We start from the raw sequence: 23,126 nt of genomic DNA on the forward strand, positions 1-23,126 counted from the left end.
AATGTCATGGGCAGTTACTTCACCCATCCTCTGGAGTTCAGCTCTTCTGTCCATGGCTGGTCTACAGCTGAAATGAATTCAGGAGTTGCATAGTTCTGGCAAAGCCCCATGTGAGCATCATCGTTCAGGTTATATTTTAGTAAGTACAATTTGACATGACCATAGACAAAAACCTCTTTCGCATTATTGATGATCAAGAATGGGTGATAATTGGACCGATTGGATTTGTCCTGCTTTTTATAGAAGGGACATAGCTGCACAATTTTCTACATTGCAAGTTAGACGTCAGTGGTGAAGCTGTACTGGAATAACTTGGCAAAGAGAGGAGCTAATTTTGGAACATAACTCTTTAGTACTTCTGCTTCAATATTATAAGGACCCATAACATTTGCAGTATCCAGTGCGTTTAGATATTTCTTTATGTGATGTGCAGTGAAGACTGGCATCTCTGAAGCTGGTGACCTCAGGAGGAAGCAAAGATGGATCATCCAATCAGCACTCTGACTGAAGTTAATTGCAATTGCTTCAACCTTGTCTTTTGCATTGACACCCTGGCTTAAAATTGAGGAGGGGGATATTTGTGGGGCCTCCTTCTCCTATTAGTTGCTTAACTATCCACTGGCTGCTGGGCAGTCAATAGCTGGATGTGGCAGCAGTGCAGAGCTTTGATCCGATGTGTTGGTTGTGGGATAACTTTTTGTTTATGTTGCCTGGCATGCAAGTAGTCCGGACTTATCGTGAAAGCAAAATACTGCATATGCTGGAACTCTGAAACAGACACAGAGAGTGGCTTCCCTATTCTCAACATATATTGCACCAAACATCATTTCTTAGATTACATGTATGGCCCATTTCAAAGGCCTATTCCCTACCTAACATCCTTATTTTTAAGTCCTCTGATCCTCTGACTCAAGTTTGCTGTCCATTTTCCTGCCTGCTTCACCATTCTCCAGGGCTTTTTCAGTAACAGCGTAAACTGACATTACGGCTCCACATGCCTTGGAATCTTTCTTCAAATCCATCTGCCTCTCAGCCGTGTTCACCGCCTTTAAAAACCCTCCTAAATTTTCCAATCAAGCTCCAGCTCACCTATCCTAATTCTCGTTCGTCCTCTGTCAAGGGCATTTTCCCAGCTTAGATTATACAAATGGAGGAATTTCTTACATTCAGATCACAGCAGACCTGCTTGTAAATAAAACAACCTGGAACAGCCCTTTCTCTTCAAGCAAAAGCAATTTGAGAGCCTCCTGACCCAGGGTGTAACAACCTTGTCATTCACCAGCTTGTCCACATCTTGGCAAGGGCCAGCACATCCTGTATGCATTCCCCTTTCTCTCAGATTCCCAGGGTCATTACAGCGTTGATGAAAGAGGGAGTTTGGTTCATTTGAATTGCTTAATCCTAGTCATGGAAACCATAGTTCTCCTGTCTCCTCACCCTCCCGCAGTCCCATTCATTCGCTCTGCCACAGAGGGAGGACCAACTCTGCCAAAAGCACAGACTTTGGCAGCTTGCCTCACTTTGCTTTCAACTGATGTCCTCGTTATTAAAAGGAGCGGATTGAACAGACAGAGGATGATTGATAGAATTCTGGCATAAAGAATGTCTGTCACTGAAAAGGTTTCTTATAATAAATGGCAAAGAATAGGGAAGACGACTTACCCATTACCCTGCAACCACACTGCCCACCCTTGCACATTTTTGTAGCATCTTTCCAATCTGTCAGATGAAGGTCTCAGTGCCAATCTCATCAGAATGATTGCATGAGGCATTCTTATTCTTTCAAAGGAGACTCAGTAAAAGGACACATTTCAGGACAAGATTTTATTTGTGTTGCTCCTGTCAACTTCGTGGCATTAAAAAAAAGAACAGCCTGATTCAGCAGTGCATGGCAAAGATTGACAGTGCTGAATAGGACATCCACCAGGTTCATTTAAATATATTTTTGACATTTATAAATTGGCGTATGAGAGGTAAACTGAACAGTAGAGAAATGACCACACACAGCACAGGAAATTTAAAGTAATTTCCTCCCTGATCGCAAGACAACAAAAATTGCTTCAAAATGGTACTTAGCACCATTGGGAATCTTTATCCCATTGAGGTCAGTGGAGTGTAAGTACATGTTATTTTCCCCTTCATTTCCTGAGGTGCATTAATATGAGTTTGTTTGTTGCTGTTATTCCCCGAACAGTAAGAACCTTGTGCTGCCCTTCAGAAAAGGGGAGGCTTAGTTTCTGGGATGATTTTACATTAGTGCAGTAGTATTCTCTTAAAACATTCTTACACTAATACTAAAACTGTGAGGGTGAATGTTCCTCCTTCATTGCATTAACTTGATGGAAACCCGATTTCTGCACAGAGACAGGGATTCTTACACGTTCCCACTGAACTTATGGCAACAGAGTAGACAAAGCTCTGAGCGAATTCACTCATTAACGCAGGGGAGTGGTGTCTGCCGTTGTATTATTTCCTAAACACAGAAAACGCTGATAAACTTAGCATGTCTGGCAGCATGTGTACAGACAGAGACAGAAGAAGGATCATACTGAACCTGAAATGTTAACTTTGGTTTTCTCTCCAAAGATGTTGCCAGACTTGCTGAGTTACTCCAGCATTTTGATTTCATTACAGACCTCCAGCATCTACCATACTTTGCTCTTATTTGACTGTAATATATAAGCTGGGCTAGAGTTGAAATTTCTGATCTGAAGCAACTGTCAACATTTAAAACTCCCTCAATAAGTTTACAGATTTTGTTCCACTGGTTTGATGACTGCAAAACATTAATGGCATTATCTTTGAAGTGAAGGCATTCAACAGCATGAAATTCCCGCATTGTTACAACACTTGTATTGAGGAGAACGAACAATCCAGAAACAGACATATCCTGGAATCATTGCCAAGTAATTTACTTATCTCGCTTCTTCTGATCAGCATTTACACACCCATCTAATAACACAGCCACTTTACAACAGTGCGCACAATATTTCCAGACCATGCATGTACACTTTGTTCTGGTTTTTGACTGACAAGGAATCAAAGTAACATACGTGTTGACAGAAAGGAAAATCATTCAATGCAACACGGAAGATTTTCTCTCAAGCAAAATTATAAACACACATAGTTATGATCTTTCCACACCTATCATTTCAAAGTCAACTGTGACACCATTGTCATTTATTTGCTGAAGATAAACTGCAGTAACTTAGCTATATTGTGAGTTTAATGATTAACATTTCATGCAGCTTTAAGAATAGCACTGCACCTCTGCAGTTTACACTCCAAGCGTTAGACTATAACAGTGTATTAGTTTCGTACCAGGGTAATTTTGCAAGTGTGGAGAGGGCATTATTCACTGAACAATTCATATGAAACCCGGCAAAATGAGAAACCTATGCTCAGACTACATCTTAAATTCTTTCGCTAGGCCGTGTCTGAAATTCCATATAGCTTAAACATCATCATAACATCTTCCTATCTGTCGCCATGTAAATCTGGAATGAAAGACAGGTACCATCAGGTCATAATCAGTTGAGTGATCTACAGTCATTTGTGCAGAACGAAAAATGTTTCTCAACTGTCACTGACAGAAATAAACAGAATGAACCAGCTGCAAGGACTGCCTCCTAAGTTTAACCTGTTTCCTACATTGTTACCAACATTTGGGAGACAATTCACCTCCACTATCAAAATCACCGCAATTCCACATAAGCTCCTGTTCAATCATTTTAAGCAGTGAAGTAGACATGCACTTTGGGCAGAATGAGCTTATCACGCTTTTGGTTGCTTTGGAATTGATTTGATTGGAAAATTAATTTCTAAGATTTGGGTTGACAGCACTTAATAACAACACATGCATGTCAGGATCAAGTTGGGGTCAGAACACAGCAGTGTGTCAAAACCACACAGTTATGTTCCTGAAGTTGGCCAATTAGTGGCCAGAGGTCATTCTTTTTGTCCAACTAAGGACAGTGTGAGGACAGTCAAAGTTGAAGGGCCTAGAGGAGACCGTCCAACTGGAAAGGAGAGGAAGCCTGTGGCTCTGTGAAAAGAGATGGGGGTGATTGCCTTCACATTGAATCACCATCTCTCCAATCTGTTAAACCTTGAAATTTAAAGGAATGGCCTCAGCAGTCTGGAGGGGAGAGTCCGGTCTGGGTTTGGCAACCTGCTGCTGCAATGACTGGATGTGTGGGGTGTGCCTCAAAGCCTTCCTGGGTTGCTGGGCTGAGTCTGTCACGGGGAGGCTACATCAATGCAGAAAGCTTAATCCCCAAACTCTTGTTTTGGGTGGAGAGGTATGTTTGGTATGCTTGAAGATTACTTTTGCTGGTCAACTTTGATCCCAAACCCCATTCATCCAACTCCTTGCTTGTTGTCATATGCATCGAAAGACTCTGTCCCCAGAATTAGTCAAGAACAAGATTTCAACTCCCCACCATCACACTGATAAAATTGAATGATACAGAGCACTTAAGATGTAAAGTTTGTGGGAGACTTAACCACAATAGCATCATATACCCCTGTGCATTGGAAGACAAATGGACTCAGGCTAAGCAGGAACACTGTAACTGATTTGTACCTTGTGGATTAAAAAAAGATGCATAACCCTTCAACTTTTTTAATAGCAGATCATTCTGGGTACCCTCGGGGGTCATTTAAAGAACGAAAAACTTTTCATCATTCCTTTAGAAGAAAACTGAAATACTGTGTTGCCACACATGCAACATAAACCAGGAACAGCAAGCAGCCAAAACTTTTCATATGGGGCAATATGTTCAATGTATGGACATAGCTAATCATGTCACTATTATTAAGTCTAGTGAGCCTAATATTAAAAGATAATCTTCCTGTAGATGTAGCCTTCCAACAAAAAGTGGACAATTCATCATCAAATCTGTCACAGATTTCAGAAGAAGGGAGGAATAAGTATAATTGGATTCTTGGATGTATGAGTAAGTACTCCAAGGCTGGCTTCTAATGTGTTGCACAACACCTAAGAATGTCTCCATTATGGCACATTGGAGAACCAGGGACTTCATGTGTTACCAACTTAAAACAGCATTTGGACGTTTAGAAGGTGTCAGCTATCTCACTTAGTTTACTGTCTCATGTTTTGCTCAGAATAAGACGAACAAAATGTGGCTTTGTCTCCAGTCTGGTCGAGGTAAACTTAGGGCCTTTTGTTTTGCTGTGCCCCATGGTAACATCAGATCAATAACTGCATTTCAACAATGTCCAAAGATTTGGTGATGCTATACTGGACTGAGTGATTTGTCTATCCTCAATCAAATTCACTTTTTGGATAATGAGCGATTCATTTTCCGCACAGTGAAAGAATGACAGTTTGCTGCAAGGTACATAGTGAATAATTTGTTTTACATTTCAGTACATGATTTTTCTGTTTTAACCTGTCTTTTTTCTGTGGCTTGTTGCCTTTGCACACTATGAATTTCAGCTTTAATTGTTTGTTGGCCTTAGTTAAATCAGTAAAGGGTTTCAGCTTGTCCCAGGCCTCGCAGTTTGCATCTGCAATAACCATGATTAAGGGAAAAGAGGCTTCCTTCACTGGAGAGGTTGTGAGCTCTTCTTTTTTGAGATGTTGCCAAAGTTCACTTGGGTAGAACCTGAACTAGCACAGAACTGCTTCCAAAATAAGTATCAAAGCATTTCTTCTATGCTATCACTCATGATATTGCTGGATAATCCATCCTTATTATCCCTGTTCATCTGCATGTCTCTGAGCCACTTTCTTGTGATTGTGAGTAGCCATCTACTACTTGTTCAGTGGATCTTTTCAACAGTTTCTGGCAGTTGGACTTCAAAGCCTTCAGTAACTTCAGTGGAGACATCTTTGAGAAATGCTACCCTTTATTACTGAGATAGAGGTGCAGGACTGCTCCTGTTTAATGAAAGATTGCAGTACATTGCTCCAACAATTGGCCTCACTTTCCAGTAACATCATCGCTGAGGGAAGTTCAACATGGGCCATGTGTCCATGTACCCTGCTTTGGAAAACAGGTCAATGACAACACCTATGTTACAAGGTTGTGTCAACCTTAAATATTCATGTCGCAAAAATGTCACTGCTCACTCTGAATGCAGTCTGAGTAACTTTCTGGCATGCTCATTCCGCTTGATCTAACTGCACAACACCATAACTGGGGAGTGTAACAGTATGATTCCCTTTGATCTGAACTGGATATTGTGTCTTTAGCATGGGACTTGAAATGAGCTTCTGTGACTTACTTTATGCATGATCTAAATTCCTGCCATAGCGTCTTTTGTAGGTTGGCTTATTTGCGTTGTTATTCTTTTCTTTCTAACTTTAAACTGCTAAATCTGCTTAAAACAGCTTTCCTGCTGTATTTTAATTTCTAGTTTGAACTTCAGTTTTGGTAATAAAATAACTGACTGTTTCTGTTGTGTAATATACTCTGAGTATTCAGGGGAGCTGGAATGCCAGGACTTCTAGCTTCTTTCCTATTCAGGAATTTTCCAGCCGACTTGTCATCCAAACAGATCCCACCTTATCCCAATTTATATTATCAGCAGACACCTCATGAAGGCAAATATCCACACTTTAACAGGCACAATAGTTTTATTAGGCCATTAAGATGACATAATTGTGTAAATACACCTGGTCAGTGTAAACAATTATAAGAATAGTTACCTCATTAATATATCAACGCCTCCCTGACTCGATGCTGAAGTTAGGAATTTTAAACCTCGGTGAGATCACTCTGTTTTAATACAGAACGTTTATATAACCTGTTCCCAGATTACATCTATGAAGAGCAAAAGAAGTCCTATAATAAAACAAACATGCATCTTAGAATCGGACACAAGCGTTTCACTTCTATATCTGTACTAGCTTCCATCTGCTCTTTTCGCCATTAATTTCTCTTTCTCCTGATGACCTTTGTTTCATTTTTTATTTCCATCGGAGCCTCTCTCTGTTTCTGGCAAATATGTCTCTTTCTGCATTTGTGCATGCTCCAGTTGTGGATTGCATATGATCAGCTGCCTTACAAAATTTTACACCCTCATGTGCCTTGTTCTGTGAAAATCTTAGTGGACAGTGAAGAAGGTTATCTCAGAGTACAACGGGACAATGATCAGATGGGCTAAAGGACCGGGGAGTGGCAGATGGAACTTAATTTAGACAAATGTGAGGTGTAGCATTTTGGTAAGGCAAACCAGGGCAGGACAGTTAATGGTAGGGCCCTCAGAGTGTTGCTGAACAAAGAGACATTGGGGTGCGAGTGCATCGCGCTTTGAAAGTGGAGTCGTACGTAGACAGGGTGGTGAAGAAAATGTTTGTCACACGTGTGTTTACTGGTCAGTGCATTGAGTACAGGAATTGGAAGGTCATGTTGTAGCTGTAGAGGACATTGGTGGCCAGTTTTAGAATACTGCATACAATTCTGGTTGCCATTCTACAGGAAGGATTTTGTTAAACTTGGAAGAGTTCAGAAAAGATTTACAAGGATGTTGCCGGGATTGGAGGGTTTGCGCTTTAGGGAGAGACCAAATAAGCTGGGGTTATTTACATTGGAACATTGGAAGCTGAAGGGTGAACTTATTGAGATTTGTAAAATCATGAGGGACATGGAAAAGGTGAATAGTCATGGTCTTTTCCCCATGATAGGGGAGCCCAAAGCTAGAGGGCATAGGTTTAAGGTGAGAGAAGAAAAATTTAAAAGGGACCTGAGGGGCAATGTTTTCACACAGAGGGTGGTGCATGCATGGAACAAGCTGCCAGACAGAGTGGTTGCAGTTACTACATTTAAAAGGCATCTGGATGGGTACTGAATAGGAAGTATTCAGAAGAATATGGTCCAAATGCTGGCAAATGTGACTAGATCAGATTAGGATTTCTGATTAGTGTGGACAGGTCAGACCAAAGGGTTTGTTTCTGTGCTGTATAATCCCATGACTCTATGATTTGATTGATTATTATGTACTGAGATATGGTGAAAAGTATTGTTTTGCGTGCTAACCAGGCAAATCATACCTTACATAAGTACATCAGGGTAATATAACAAAATCCAGAGTATAAGAGTTACAGAGATGGTGCAGAGAAAGATCAACTCTAATCCATGAGAGATCTGCTCATAAATCTGATACCAGCGGGGAAGAAGCTATTCTCAAATCTATTGATACATGTTTTCAAACTTTTATGTCTTCTTCCCAATGGAAGTGGGTGGAAGAAAGTACAACTGGGGTGGGAGGGGTCTTTGATTATGTTTGCTGCTTTTCTGAGGCAATGGGAAGTGTAGATGAAGTTAATGGAAAGAGGGCTGGTTTCTCTGATGCACTGGGCTACATTCACAACTCCCTGTAATTTCTTGCATTCTTGGGCAGAGCAGTTGCCATACCAAGCTGCAATGTATCTGGATAGGATGCTTTCTATGTGCATCTATAAAGATTGTTAAGAATCATTGTGGACTTACTGAATTTCCTTAGCATCCTGAGGAAGTAGTGGCTTTGATGTGGTTTCTTGACTGTTGTGTCAACATGGATGGACCAGGATGGAGTATTGGTGATGTTTACTCCTCGGAACCTGAAGCACTTGACCCACTCCCCCTCAGCTCCATTGATACAAATAGAGGTGTGTCCTTCCCTGCACTTCCTGAAGTCAATGTATAACGCCAATATATCGATTCTCAAACAGTTGATAACAAATATTGTAGATACCATAGCACAAACACTGAAGTTTGTACAACTTAAACAGCAAAACTGCTGTTGGGTTGTTAGTTACTTGAGAAGTATTTGCTGATCAGTAACTGCAAATATTTTGTGATTGATTTTTAATATTTTCTTCGATTGCTCACGTATTGACATTTTTTGGATCAAAACCACTGCCAGTATGAAATGGCTTGAGAACTTTCCTGAGTGCTAATTCATGTATGCCAATAAAGCAAACATTCTCTTTAACATGGCTGCACGTAGGTCTTAGAGGCCACTGCAGTCAATAAGAAATTTATAGGGAACAATACACAAAGTCTGATTTCTGAAGAAGGGACTAGACCCAAAAACATCAGCTTTCCTGCTCCTCTGATGCTGCTTGGCCTGCTTTGTTCGTCCAGCTCTACACCTTGTTATCTCAGATTCTCTAGCAACGGCAGTTCCTGCACAAAGTCTGATCTCTTGTTGAAACAAATGTCTTGAAGTTTACGAACAACATTAACCATTTACATATAATATCTCAGGCTTTCACAGAGTCTGGATTTTATGCTTACTAATTATTACTGTTAAATTATCTGTATCTAACTGACTGACTGAACATGTTCTATTGTCTCCAATCAACTGAGCTGGGAGGGACTGAAAGTGAGGACTTTTATGCTGCAGTGTTCCATGCTCTGATGTTGTAGAACTGATTTAAAGGTACACACTCATTTGGCTTGAAATCCATGCAATAATGCAACACTTATCAGGTTGTGTTGCCCCCTCTGCCTTTCCCTCGGAAGTATGCCCCAAATTCCAATCCAAATGAAAACCAAAAGAACTGTGGATACTGTAAATCAAGAACAAAAACAGAAGTTGATGGAAAATCTCAGCAGACCCAAAGGTCACAGTGCTCTTGAGGAAGGGTCACAAGACCCGAAACATGAACTCTGATTTTTCTTCACAGACCTGCTGAGCTTTTCCAGCAACTTCTGTTTTTGTTCCAATCTAAATGAAAAGGATTCTTTTGGGTCTACGAGGATTTTGTCATGCATTTTTCCTCGGCCATTTTTAAGGAAGGAGACTCGTCTGCAGGATTTCCAACTTCTCCCTCCACATCATGTGCAGGGATGTGCAGGGGATGGCTCCCTCGCAACAGGTTGAAATTCTGATACTTCGGCCTTCCAAATGCCTCTCCAGAACTCAAGTCAGCTGAGAGTCAGGAAAACTGAACAAGGCAAATGTATTCCTTTCAAAGCTAATTAATCATCTTTCTGAGGACTTCTGCTTGGTCCATTAAGTGCAGATATCTAAAAGAGACAACATTTCTTCAGGAATTACCTTCCATCACTGCAGCACTGATGGCAGAGTGGAACCCTAAAGAATCTCCTCAAGAAAGAAGGCTCTAAAATCAACCTTTTGTTGGGGGAGTCACATGTTGAGAGTCTGCCATTCTTGATTTGTGAAACATGTTATTCAGAATTCATTATGGTTATATTAATGCAATTTATTGTTCTGCCTCCAGAATTTTTTTTAATATATGCAATATTGTCATCCATTGTCCTTTCAACCATTGTCTCTCCAGAAAGATGCTAGGTGAAGCTTTGCAATGGCTTTGTTGGACTCTATTAAAACTGTACAAATGACTTAAGGAAAAAACTGCGGTTAAAATCAGAGTAAGAGCTGTATGTGCAGTACCGAGATAACAAAGTGTAGAGCTGGTTGAACACAGCAGGCCAAGCAGCATCTTAGGAGCACAAAAGCTGACGTTTCAGGCCTAGACCCAGGGGACAATGGGTGACCCAGGGGTCTAGGCCCGAAACGTCAGCTCTTGTGCTCCTGAGATGCTGCTTAGCCTGCTGTGTTCATGCAGCTTCACACTTTGTTGTCTCGGATTCTCCAGCATCTGCAGTTCCTATTATCTCATGTGCAGTGCCTAGAAGGCTTCTCAGCTGAGGTCTATGTAGTGTTCAATTGACAAGGCTGTGAACACTCTGGAGTCAATTTTAACCTAATCTGCTTTGAGGAAACTGCTTTTACATTTTGACCAAGTTTAATCTCCATTAATGTAATTTTGGTTAGGTAAGTTATCTAGTTTAGTTCAGAAATGCAATGAAGCCAGCTGCAGAATACTGCAAACTTACCAGTGAATTTGGATCAGTTCGTCGAAATGTTTTTTCAACCTAGGCTGAATTTTAAATAGGATATTTCAGTTACATTTTTGAGTGGTTGGTACATAAATCATATTCAAGTCAAATTATCTGTGATAGTTTTCACTGGAAGGGACAGCGAAATGTTAATCTTGAAAATAATTAAGTTTAGCATGATAAGTTACGGAGGGTACTTTCCCAGTAAAGAAACATGAGAGTAAGGGGTATCCCACTCAATATTCTGCTCAATCTTTTCGAGTGAATTGTACTATTTTCTCCAAGTAACTCTTCACCATCCAGAACAAAAGTTGATTGAAATAATTTACCTAGATAACAAAGTGTGCAGCTGGATGAACACAGCAGGCCAAGCAGCATCTCAGGAGCACAAAAGCTGACGTTTCAGGCCTAGACCCAGGGGACAATGGATGACCCAGGGGTCTAAGCCCGAAACGTCAGTTCTTGTGCTCCTGAGATGCTGCTTGGCCTGCTGTGTTCATCCAGCTTCACACTTTGTTATCTTGGATACTCCAGCATCTGCAGTTCCCATTATCTCTGAAATAATTTACCTGTTTATCCTCCCAGATAAAATATTGAAGCTGCCCACATGGGGGAGCCATAAACACGCACAAAAGATTACAGATCCAACACAAGGGTTGTGCGAAAATTTCTTAAAGGGACAGGCATCTATTTGAATTCCTGCTAATTGGTTTGTTCTTGCCTTCCGATTTGTGATGGTTAGGTCAATACAAGAAAAGAAATAACATACTACCAGCAACTAACTTTCACTTTTGAACTGCTATGTATTAATTGAATCCAAAGTGAATTATACCCATTGCCTACTGATCGTGGGCACATTGCCATATTTCCCCGTTCAGTAATCATATGAATATCTTGAACCAACTCTTGATGCCATCATCTTCTTAAGCCCTGCCTCAACACGTGGCTGGTAATAGCCCGAGGATGCTGGCATATCTTAACTCATTTCCTGCCGATCTTTCACATACGTTCTCGCTTGTTTCTCAGGCAGAGCAAACACTTGAGCTTAAAGCCAGTGTCTGTAGCAAACTGCAACATGTCAAAAAGCTTCTCATTAAGGGATCTCTGTGATACATGGCATCAAATCTTTTTTTAAGATTCTAGGTGCAAAGAATAAAAATTACATGCACGCAACATCTAGTTGGCAGATCTTCATGCATTAAACTTTTTTGCATTCATGTAAGCCGCGAGCACTTAACGTGGGGATGGCTGTATCAACTTGCAGAACGAAAGCTCCGAGGCTCCTACACAGGGTATCCAGCATGGTTGCAGTCATATGCAACAAACATAACCATTTTTCTCCCTTTTTCAAAGATGAGTTACAGAGGAACAATCTGCATCCACAGTGTTTGCAAAAAGGTACAGATAACCAATTTAGCAATCATCGCATACAAGCAGAAAAAGCATCATTATGCATTTTGCATATGTCTTCAGTATTTTGACAGTAATGAAAACATACAGGCTCTCTTTAGTATTTGTTAGATAGTTGTCATTCATTTAAACATATATCTGAAAAGAAAGCATAGACCATAGACTTTGCAGTCACCTTTCTGTTCATTCATTTGGTGCAGGAACAATGTGCCAAATGACTAATAACGTTTCATGCAATATCAGATACAGACATGCCAGCATTTCCCCTCAATGGGAGATGAGTACAGTGCAAGTCAGTGGCATGTGTTCACTCGCTGCTGACCCAGGAGCTACAAATAGAAAGATCATCATGTTTTGAATGAGACTTTTTAGTTGTGCAAGAGTAGCTTGCAAGACAAAACCAACAGCTGTGCTGAGAACGGTGATATAGTGGTTATTTCTGATGCAGTGGTGGCCAGTTTGTCTGCAGGAACTATTATAACAATAACTGTGTTTCTGGTTTGTTTGAAAATGTGTTTTAAGTTTCAATTGATAAAATCTGCAAGAAATTATTAAATGCGGCTTGTTGCAGATTCTACCTTGGGATTGTTAAGCAAGTTTTTATTCTTGGCTTTTGTTTAAAAGAGTAATTGTGTGCGCGGTGACATGTTTCTGCACTGCACTGATGGAGAATGGCAGATATGATGCACACCAGCTGAATTCTGCCTGTGCTTATTATTAAAAAGTTGAACTCAGACCTGGGATTGTGTTCCCGTTGAGAGGTGAGGTGGGGAATTAAGCAACATTCTGAACTACTCTAGCAGCAGTTTTAGTAGGTGACTTGAAATTACACTGGTGAACATCAGGAAATTATCTCTACCATTCAGGACTTAGATGCTTCGAGAAATTGGGCAGAAATTAACTCAAACTTGACTCAAATTCCATGCTGCAAAGTCTTCAATTTACTGTTGCTCCCTTTCCCTAACAAAGGCCACCCATTGTCCTAAAACTGTCACACTCGGAAATGAACTATCCTCCATCTTCCACATAGTGGTATTATGAGAGATATGATGATCATCTGGCAGAACCATTCACTTTCAAAATAGTCATAATCAATGCCCTTCTCAAAAATCTAACCACAATTCATTTCTCTGTCTGCTATTGTCACCAAATTTCAGATTTCCTTTCCATCTGAAAATCTTGGGCTTCCTGTGGTCCTTCAGTTGAATTTAAAATCTGTGTTGTCGATACCTCCGTAGGCTTTACCAAACTGCAACACAGTGACTGCTTTCAGCCCTATTTTCATGCTTTCACACCTTTGATATTCGACAGCTGGTCTTGTCCACCCTCAGTTCTCCACCACTACTTGCTGCTCTTTCAACTATTATGTCCTTTCCTTCTTCTATTGAAGCCCTCAGATCTTACTTACACTCTTTGTGTTTTCAAGTGTCTTCTCATACTCTTTGCTCCATTTGATAAAGATTGAATTTGCTAGCATTCTGTGTCGTAATGTTATTGAAATCAATGAAATTAACCAGAGAATCAAAGATCCAAGGTTATTCCAACAAAATGAGACAGGGTAAATGCAAGAAGAAGGTTCCTGATGTCCTGGGAGTCTAGAACCTGGGATCATGGTCTAAGAATATGAGGCAGTCCACTTAAGACTGAGACGAAGAGAAATTCCTTCACCTGGAGAATGGTGATCTTATGGAATTCTTTTCCGCAGAGAGCAGTTGAGCCTAAAACATTGAATGTTTTCAAGAGGTTACATCAAGTTCTTATGGCTAAAGGGTTCAAAAAGTACGAGGAGAAAGCAGGTACAGAGTACTGAGTTGGATGACCAGCAATGATCGTATTGAATGGCAGAACAGGTTTTAAAGAGTGAATGTCCTTCTCCTGCTTGTATTTTCTATGTTTCCATGTTACTCTACAAACAAACCAGGACTATGCATGCCCAGAGTTCGATGAAAATAACTGATGAGGATCCAAATGTCCAGTTACTAAGTCACAGCAGTATAGATTTTGGCTGTGCACACTCATGGATTTTAGCTGTGAGAGATATGGAGCAAGCTGGTGACTCACTTTCAGATGGTTTGCACTGTGGCACAAAGTTAAAATTTTTCCCAGGATGCCACCAAAGTCTGAGTAATGTGTGAACAGTCAGACCCTGTGAAACTATCACAATGCACTGTTTGGTAATAGATTGAAAATAAATAATTATCCTTCAGAGTCCCTTTAATATCCCAAAACTATATTCCCACTCCTTTCATAAATTGAGCTCTGCTTTTGCTGACATAAACACAAAGGATTTATAGTAAATTGTCTATTGAGTGTGAGATTTACAATTAAGTTCAGCAGGTTGTGGTGTGCCACACACATCACTAATTTCCCTGGCCTGGAGTTAGCTGCACAAAGGTTATTTTGTAAAATGGAGATTTTCTCACTGAACAAGATATTCATTTTTTAAAAAAAAGACAGCTCACAGAGCAAATGATAAAATGCAGTTCTATTTTTGTCTTTATCCAATTGGCCCAACTTGTACTGAGAGTGAGACATGCCACAGCCGGTCTGTACATCCTGAAGCAGGATACTAAGAATGATTGAATTTATTGAACTGTGTGACACAAGAACAGCCCGAAGTGATTTTGACTGAAGGATGTGCTGTATTGCATGCCTTTAAAGCTTGGGTTGGACCTTCTCAGCAACTTTTTAAAAATAACGTCAATCACACCAGTATTATGTTTTGCTTGGACCTTGCAAGAGAAACATGATCAAGCTTGCTTAAAGTGCCCAACCCACAGGTGATCAGGTCATGTCCACACATGAAGGAAAATCCATTGGAAAGGTGTTGCTGTTCAGAAAAGCTATGTCTCGTACAAGCTAATAGCTTCAGGAGCTACAGGGCAGAGGTAGAAAAGGAAAAGAGGACACTTAGTTTTCAAAAGAAAAGTTTTTTTTTCATAATTTTATTCTTGAATATTGTTTGAGTTCCTGCTTTTACAATAATTGAAATTGAGGCATGAACATCCCTGATCTTCAATATATCTGGTATTCCAAGACTGTGCATCCTACCAACATAAGGTTAAAATTTTTTAACATATCCTATTCGACACTGAGCTGAGTTTTCTCTTCAAAGATTATCATTTTCAGCCTCTGAAATATTATCCATGTAATATGCGATGTGACCAAGTTCATCTAGTGCTAACACTTTCATTCATGCACAAAAACAGAAACTGCTGGAAAACCACAGCAGGTTTGGTAGCACCTGTGGAGAGAAAGTAGAATTAACATTTCGGGTCCAGTAGCCCTTCTTCAGAGTTGATTTTAGCAAAAAATGTTGAAGATTGGAGCAAGGGGTGAGAGGTGAGTGAGGGAAATGAATGATAGGTGGAGATGGAGCCCAGAGAGGGAGAAAAACAGTTGGGCAGACAAAGGATTTGGTTAAGAGCAGTCTGCAGGAATCAACAGCTGCTGATGCAGACCATTAACAGATGACAATGGCTTATTTTAGTAGCAGCCCATGCGATGACAAGACCTGGGGTGTAAAGAGTTGGCGTAAGGACGTAGAAGAAGGTGCTCAGGCCCAAAAGTAAATGAAGAAAATCATCAGAAGGGTCACTGGACCCAAAATGTTAACCCTGATTTTTTTTTCTTTACAGATACTGCCAAACGTGCTGAGCTTTTCCAGCAACTTCTGTTTTTGTTCCTGATTTACAGCATCCACGGTTCTTTCAGTTTTTTTTTCCTAAAATAAATGAACTCGATATTGAGTCCAGAAGGTTGCAGAGTTCCCAAGTGGAAAATGAAGTGTTGTTCTGCCAAGTCGTGCTGAGGTTCGCTGGAGCACTGCAGTAAGCTCAAGACAGAGATGTTAGCCAGGGAACAGGGTTGTTGAAATGGAAGGCAACAGGAGGCTCAGGGTCTTTTTTGTAGACAGAACTTAGGTGTTCCGCAAAGCAGTTGCCCAGTCTGTGCTTCCTTTCCCCAGTGTAGAGGAGACCACATTGTGAGCAGCGAATGAATGATTGTGTGAAGTGTAGGTAAAGTGCTGCTTCACCTGGAAAGTATGTTTGGGCCCTTGGATACTGGGGAGGGAGGAGGTAAATTGGCAGGTGTTACACCTTCTGCAGGGGAAGATGCCATGGACTGTGGGGTGGGGTTGGTTTTTTGGAAGTGGAAGAATAGTGGACCAAGATGACCCAGAGGGAATGGTACATATGGAAGACTGACAAGGATGGGAGGGGAATATGTGTCTGACATGCCATCCCCTCTGGAGGTGGCAGAGATGGTGGCCAAATGATTTATAAGATGTGGGTGCTGGTGGGTTGGTAAGTAAGGAAAAGGGGGCCTCTACCACTGTTATGGAAGGGAAGAGGATGGGTGAGGACTGAAGTTCAGGAGTTTGGGTCAGACACAACTGATGGCTCTACTAACCATGGTGGTGAGAAGTCCTTGCCTCAGGAAGAAGGTGGACATTTCAGAGGCTCCTTGTTGTAATTGGCATCATTAGAATAGATGCAGTGGAGAGAGAGGAACGAGGAGAATGGAATGAAGTCTGTACAGGAAGCAAAGTGTGAGGATATGTAGCCTAGGTAGCTGTGGGATCCAGTGTGCTGGTAGTGGATATTGGTGGCCAGCCTATCCCCAGAAATGGAAACAGAGATGTTGAGGAAAGGAAGAGAGGAGTCAAAGATGAACCAGATGAAGGTGAGAGTGGGGTGGGAATTGGAAGTGAAAGTGATACACTTTTCCAATTCCAGCTGAGAGAGGAAAGTGGCACTGATGATGTCATTGGTGTACCGGAGAAAGAGTTGCGGACAGGGACCAGAGTAGGACTGGAACAAAGAATATTCCACAAATAGACAGGCATAACTTGGGCCCATGTAGGTATCCATGGCCACCCCTTTGATTTGAAGAAAGCAAGAGGAGTTAAAACAGAAGTTGTTTAAAGTGAGGATGAGCTCGGCCAGGTTGACAAGGATGGTGGTGGGTGGGAATGGTTCAGACCATTTTTCCAGGAAGAAGCAGAGAGCCCTGAGACCATCCTGATGGGGGAATGGACATGTGAAGAGATTGCGCATCCATGATGAAGTGGAGGTGGCTGGAACCTACAAATTTGGAAATTCTGAAATTGACGTAATGTGTCAGAGGAATCACAGATGTAAGTGGACAAGGACTGGACCAGGGAAGAAAAAAATTGAGTTGAGGTAGGAAGATGTGAGTTTGGTTGGACAGGAGCAGGCAGAAACAGTGGATCTGCCTGGGCGGTCCTGTTTGTAGATTTTGGGAAGGAGGTAGAAATGAGCAGTGCATGGTTGGGAGACTATGACCTTGAATGAGGAGTGGGTGCAGTCACCAGATGGAATAAAATTAGTGACTGTTGTTTTCACAATAGCCTGCTGCTCAGTAGTAGGGACATGGTCCGGGGGAGATAAAAATAGCTGACCTTCATTCATGTCTTTGGCTGTCCCAGAAATAGAACATGCTGGAATTATTCAGCAGATCCGGCAGCATGTGTGGAGGGAGAAACACGGTTCACTTTACAAATCTATGGCCTTTAGATTGAATTGGGAGAAGGAAGGAATGCAATTAGTTTTGGGCATATGAAAGGGAAGGAGAGTGTGAAGAAGAATAAAGGGGAATATTTAAGATTGGGCAGGAAAGAGTCAATGACAGAAGGGCTCATGGCGCAAGGACAAAGGGATTAGTAATGGGGCTGGCAAGGAGACAAAAGATGTGTCCAGAGGAGGTGTGAATAGTAGGACTCTCACTGAAATACCATGAATCCCAGTCTGTCCTACACCTCCTGCAGCCCTCCAGGTCCATATCTCCTCATTCCCTCTGCGCCCTCTTCCAGCGTAACCACCTTGCTGTTGAAAACACTGTTTTTGTGAATCTGCCCTATTCCTCTCCAGCCCCAACGGGCCTCTGTGTCCTGAACGTCCAAGGCTGCAGAAGTCCCTCTCTCCAATCAACTGCTTCTCTAACTCCCTCTCTTGCTTTAAGACCCTTTTGGAAGCCACTTCTTCAACCTAGCCTGCGTCCTCCCCAGCTGATATTGTTTTCTTTATGTCTTTGAGTGCCTTGGAATGTCTCACCTGCTATTAAACCCATTATAGAAATGCAGTTGGCGTGTTGATAGATGTGGTGTTTATTTTTAATAGTGGTGCAAAAATTATGGAAATAAATAATTGTCCAAGTACAGGACAGCAAATACCATTGCCGCTATTAGGGGACAGGTGGTGATTGAGGGAAAGCTGGTTAATAACGCATCAGGACTACATTTAACCCAGCTTAAGGAGGGGAACCATGGTGGAAAGCAGCTGCTGGGGAGAAATATCCCCTCAGAAAGGCCAGAAACTTTCCTTTCCAGGACCAAGATTTCTATCACCCCCTTTGCCTCTCATGAAGAACTGACTCCTCTCTTTGGTTTATCCAATTTCCGTCACACATTCCTCTGTCTGGGGCTTCTGGACGCTCAAATCCCCACCCCCTCATCAGGAGCTGCTTTTTGTCCTTTACTATCGTGTAATTGACCTGCAGCATGGAGAAGTAAAATGCCTGCACCTTTGGCCAGCAAAAATGCGAATGAACTCACTCAGGCCTTGTCCGCCATAAACCTGGGGTTTCAGTTAAAAGCAAACCAGGCGTTGTGAGTGAAGTGATAATGGGAACTGCAGATGCTGGAGAATCCAAGATAATAAAATGTGAGGCTGGATGAACACAGCAGGCCAAGCAGCATCTCAGGAGCACAAAAGCTGACGTTTCGGGCCTAGACCCTTCATCAGAGAGGAAACCTGTTGTTGTCGGATTATCATTAGGAGCTCGAGATAGAAGAGTGTTGAACATAAGGTTAATGCAATACTAATGTTTACATTCATTGCATATATCATAAGCTTAGAAGAGCAAAGCTTTACTCATGCCTTGTTCCAGCAGGTCTGAATCCCATTTGATCGAACATTATGATGAATAGATCCTTATACTCAGTAGCTACTTTGGAGATTGGATCAATTAACCCTTTACTCCACATTTGTTAACCTCATGTGCGCTTAGACAGAAGTTAAGGTGTCGATGCCTTGTTGAATGTTTTGACAAAAATACTTAAATTATGTCCCAGAATTTACCTCCTTCTTAAGAGATATTCAAATGATAGAAATGAGAATTATGTCTTCTGGGAACTGGGAGAAAACTGTCCCTATCCAGTTCTGTTGCTAATGACGTGCTGACAGTATTCAGGGTACTAGCTGTGGACTTACTTGTGTTCAATATAGTAGCAGGCTAAAAGAGATTGCTCTTGAAGGCATAACAAAGTGTGCAGCTGGATGAACATAGCAGGCCACGCAGCATCTCAGGAGCACAAAAGCTGACGTTTTGGGCCTAGACCCTTCATCAGAGAGGGGGATGGGGAGAGGGTTCTGTATTAAATAGGGAGAGAGGGGGAGGCGGACCGAAGATGGAGAGAAAAGAAGATAGGCGGAGAGGAGAGTATAGGTGGGGAGGTAGGGAGGGGATAGGTCAGTCCAGGGAAGACGGACAGGTCAAGGAGGCGGGATGAGGTGGTAGGTAGGAAATGGAGGTGCGGCTTGAGGTGGGAGGAAGGGATAGGTGAGGGGAAGAATAGGTTAGGGAAGCAGAGACAGGCTGGGCTGGATTTGGGATGCAGTGGGGGGAGGGAACGAGCTGGGCTGGTTTTGGGATGCAGTGGGGGTGGGGAAGAACTGGGCTGGTTTTGGGATGCAGTAGGGAAAGGGGAGATCTTGAAGCTTGTGAAGTCCACATTGATACCTTTGGGCTGCAGGGTTCCCAAGCGGAATATGAGTTGCTGTTCTTGTAACCTTCGGGTGGCATCATTGTAGCACTGTAGGAGGCCCATGATGGACATGTCGTCTGAGGAATGGGAGGGGGAGTTAAAATGGTTCGCGACTGGGAGGTGCAGTTGTTTGTTGCGAACCGAGCAGAGGTGTTCTGCAAAGCGGTCCACAAGCCTCCGCTTGGTTTCCCCAATGTAGAGGGAGCCACAACGGGTGCAGTGGATACAATATACCACATTGGCAGATGTGCAGGTGAACATCTGCTTGATATGGAAAATCATCTTGGGGCCCAAAACCAGCCCAGTTCTTCCCCTCCCCCCACTACATCCCAAAACCAGCCCAGCCTGTCTCCGCTTCCCTAACCTGTTCTTCCTCTCACCCATCCCTTCCTCCCACCTCAAGCCGCACCTCCATTTCCTACCTACCACCTCATCTCGCCTCCTTGACCTGTCAGTCTTCCCTGGACTGACCTATCCCCTCCCTACCTCCCCACCTATACTCTCCTCTCCACCTATCTTCTTTTCTCTCCATCTTCGGTCCACCTCCCCCTCTCTCCCTATTTATTCCAGTTCCCTCTCCCCATCCCCCTCTCTGATGAAGGGTCTAGGCCCGAAAAGTTAGCTTTTGTGCTCCTGAGATGCTGCTGGGCCTGCTGTGTTCATCCAGCTCCACACTTTATTATCTTGGATTCTACAGCATCTGCAGTTTCCATTATCACTGCTCTTGAAGGGGCCTTGTAGTGCAGTGGTAAAGTCTCTACCTCTGGGCCAGGAGACCTGGATGCAAGACCTACTTAAGAGGTACACGATGACACCTCTGAACAGATTGACTGGGGAGAAATAAGAGGCTGTTTGAGAAGAGTGCAGCACACAATGTGTGGTTCTGCTCGTAAGTGAAACTGAAGTCTCTGGACTTCGGCATTCTATCCTTCATCACTCGGGCTACCTGCGTTTGGCCAACTTTGTGCTGTTGCATAAATTACACTGAACAAAAATGGATAAGAGAGCACAAAAACTTAAATGGTAAAAAAAAATCATTTTTGGGAATGCTGGAAACCAGCAAGAACTCCAGTGGAAACAGATGCACTCCATTTGTGTGTTTACATAGCAGAACTGTCAGTATGAAGTTTACAGCATCTTCTTTCCATTGAGAGATTGCAATCCCAATTGGTTGTGAATGTCATTACGATTTATAGTATAATGTGGCTGACAAAATACATTGACAGGAAAAGGTTTTTTTGCTCCATCCTATCTTTATTTTTCCTTCTTTTCTGAACTTGCTGACTGCTGTTTCCAGGTCCAAAGCAGACTTCGAGCTTGAAGCAAGTTACTCAACTGGTTACAGATGTATACAATTGTGACCTTACTCAGCAATCAGAGTTTTTTAGTACAAGCCACTGGACAATTGTCTATATTGGGAACCTTGGCGGGATTTTCCTTCTCCTAGCACAGGGATCTGAGGGCCAATGGTGGTAACTGCGTTGCCACCCAAGATGAGATCAGCTAATGCAGCTCAGACAGGCAAGCAGAACTCAAACCCTCTGGTCTCAGTTACAGGCTCTCAACATTAAATTGAGAAAAAGGACTCCAACAGCTGCTTTCAATATAAACTGCAGTTGGAAGATCAAAGAACCCAGGCCCTCATTTTAACACAAGCTACCCAACAAAGTCCTGGTGGGTGTACTCTTAAGGGTATAAACATGAACTTGTAATGCCATTCCCACCAAAAAATCTTGAGAGCATCTCATCTGAAGCCACCTCAGGCAAATGCATTCTTAGAATGATCATAAGGCCACTCAGCCCATTGAACCTGCTTCACAAGGCAGGTAGTAAAGAAAAAAACTGAATTGGGATCCGATGGCATAATTTAAACCCTGCCATGATTTTAACTGGCTGAGTCAGAATCCTACCTGGCAGCTAAGCAGTAAGTAAAAGCAAATGGAAGTGGTTTTGCAATCTGACCAACATGAATATAAGAGCTGTATTTAAAGGTAAACTCATCTATAGAAACTTAAGCTGTCAGGGTCTGTGTCCAATAGGTGGGAGTGCACTTCCATAATAATTCTGAGCTTCTACGTTGCGTCTTTCTGATGTTTACCAGCACCGCACCCCCACCCCACACCACCACCAATGTTTATGCTCAGGGACTGTTGTTATTATGGGTGTCTCTGAGGAGCAGTGCTGTGTTTCACCATATACATTGTTGCTGACCTATTGTTTAATTCATGAGTTGTGGGTGTCACTGGCTAAGCCAGCATTCATTGCCCATGCCTAACTGTGCAGAGACGACAACATGGTGGTGGGTCTGAAGTCACATGTAGGTCAGGCCAAGTGAGGTTAGCAGTTTTCCTTCTATAAAGGGCACTAGTGAATCAGATGGCCTTTTACATGGTCAGCTTTCATCCCCAAATTTTTATTGGATCAAATTTCAAAATCTGCCTTGAACCCATTTCCCCTAGGCATAAGACTGGGGTTTTGGATTACTTCCCTGGAGACATTACTATGACATCACCAGTTCTCCCATTGCAGACTTTTGGAGTATGACCTGCCACCAGCTCCATCAGGGTGTCATGATTTTATTGGGTGACAAAGGTGTCATTGTTCTTAATGGCTTCACCTTCCTCTGGGTCCTAAATACCACACGCTTCAATCCTGTGCCCATTAGTTTAGGAAAACCCTAAATAGAAGGCTGCCATTTATTTAGGGAGTGAGGATGATGTCATTGTTAAAGATAATGAGACTAATAATCAATTACTCACCAGGGATTAATTATGTGTTAATTTATTTAAAAAAGTAAAACGTTATAAGTTATAAAGCAGACATGAAAGCAAGCCAAGTGACTTCTGTACAAATTCAGCTTGTAGACCCTGACTATTAGGGAGTATCACAACATTGTACACACATGGCATGCGGAGTCCTCAAAGGTGAACTCTCTTAAAGGAAAGGTACATATAAGGCAGTGGCAAACAGGTGCAGAAAACCCAGGCTAATTGTCCTTTCAAATTCCTAATTGGTTGTCATTGCTGGTAATCATTGCCACTGTGAGCCCTCCTCTGGGAAAAGGACCCGTTGATGTAGGAACATACTGGGTCTCCTCCAAACACTCC

Source organism: Stegostoma tigrinum, chromosome 9 (assembly GCF_030684315.1).
Source record: "Stegostoma tigrinum isolate sSteTig4 chromosome 9, sSteTig4.hap1, whole genome shotgun sequence".
Classification (NCBI taxonomy): Eukaryota; Metazoa; Chordata; class Chondrichthyes; order Orectolobiformes; family Stegostomatidae; genus Stegostoma; species Stegostoma tigrinum.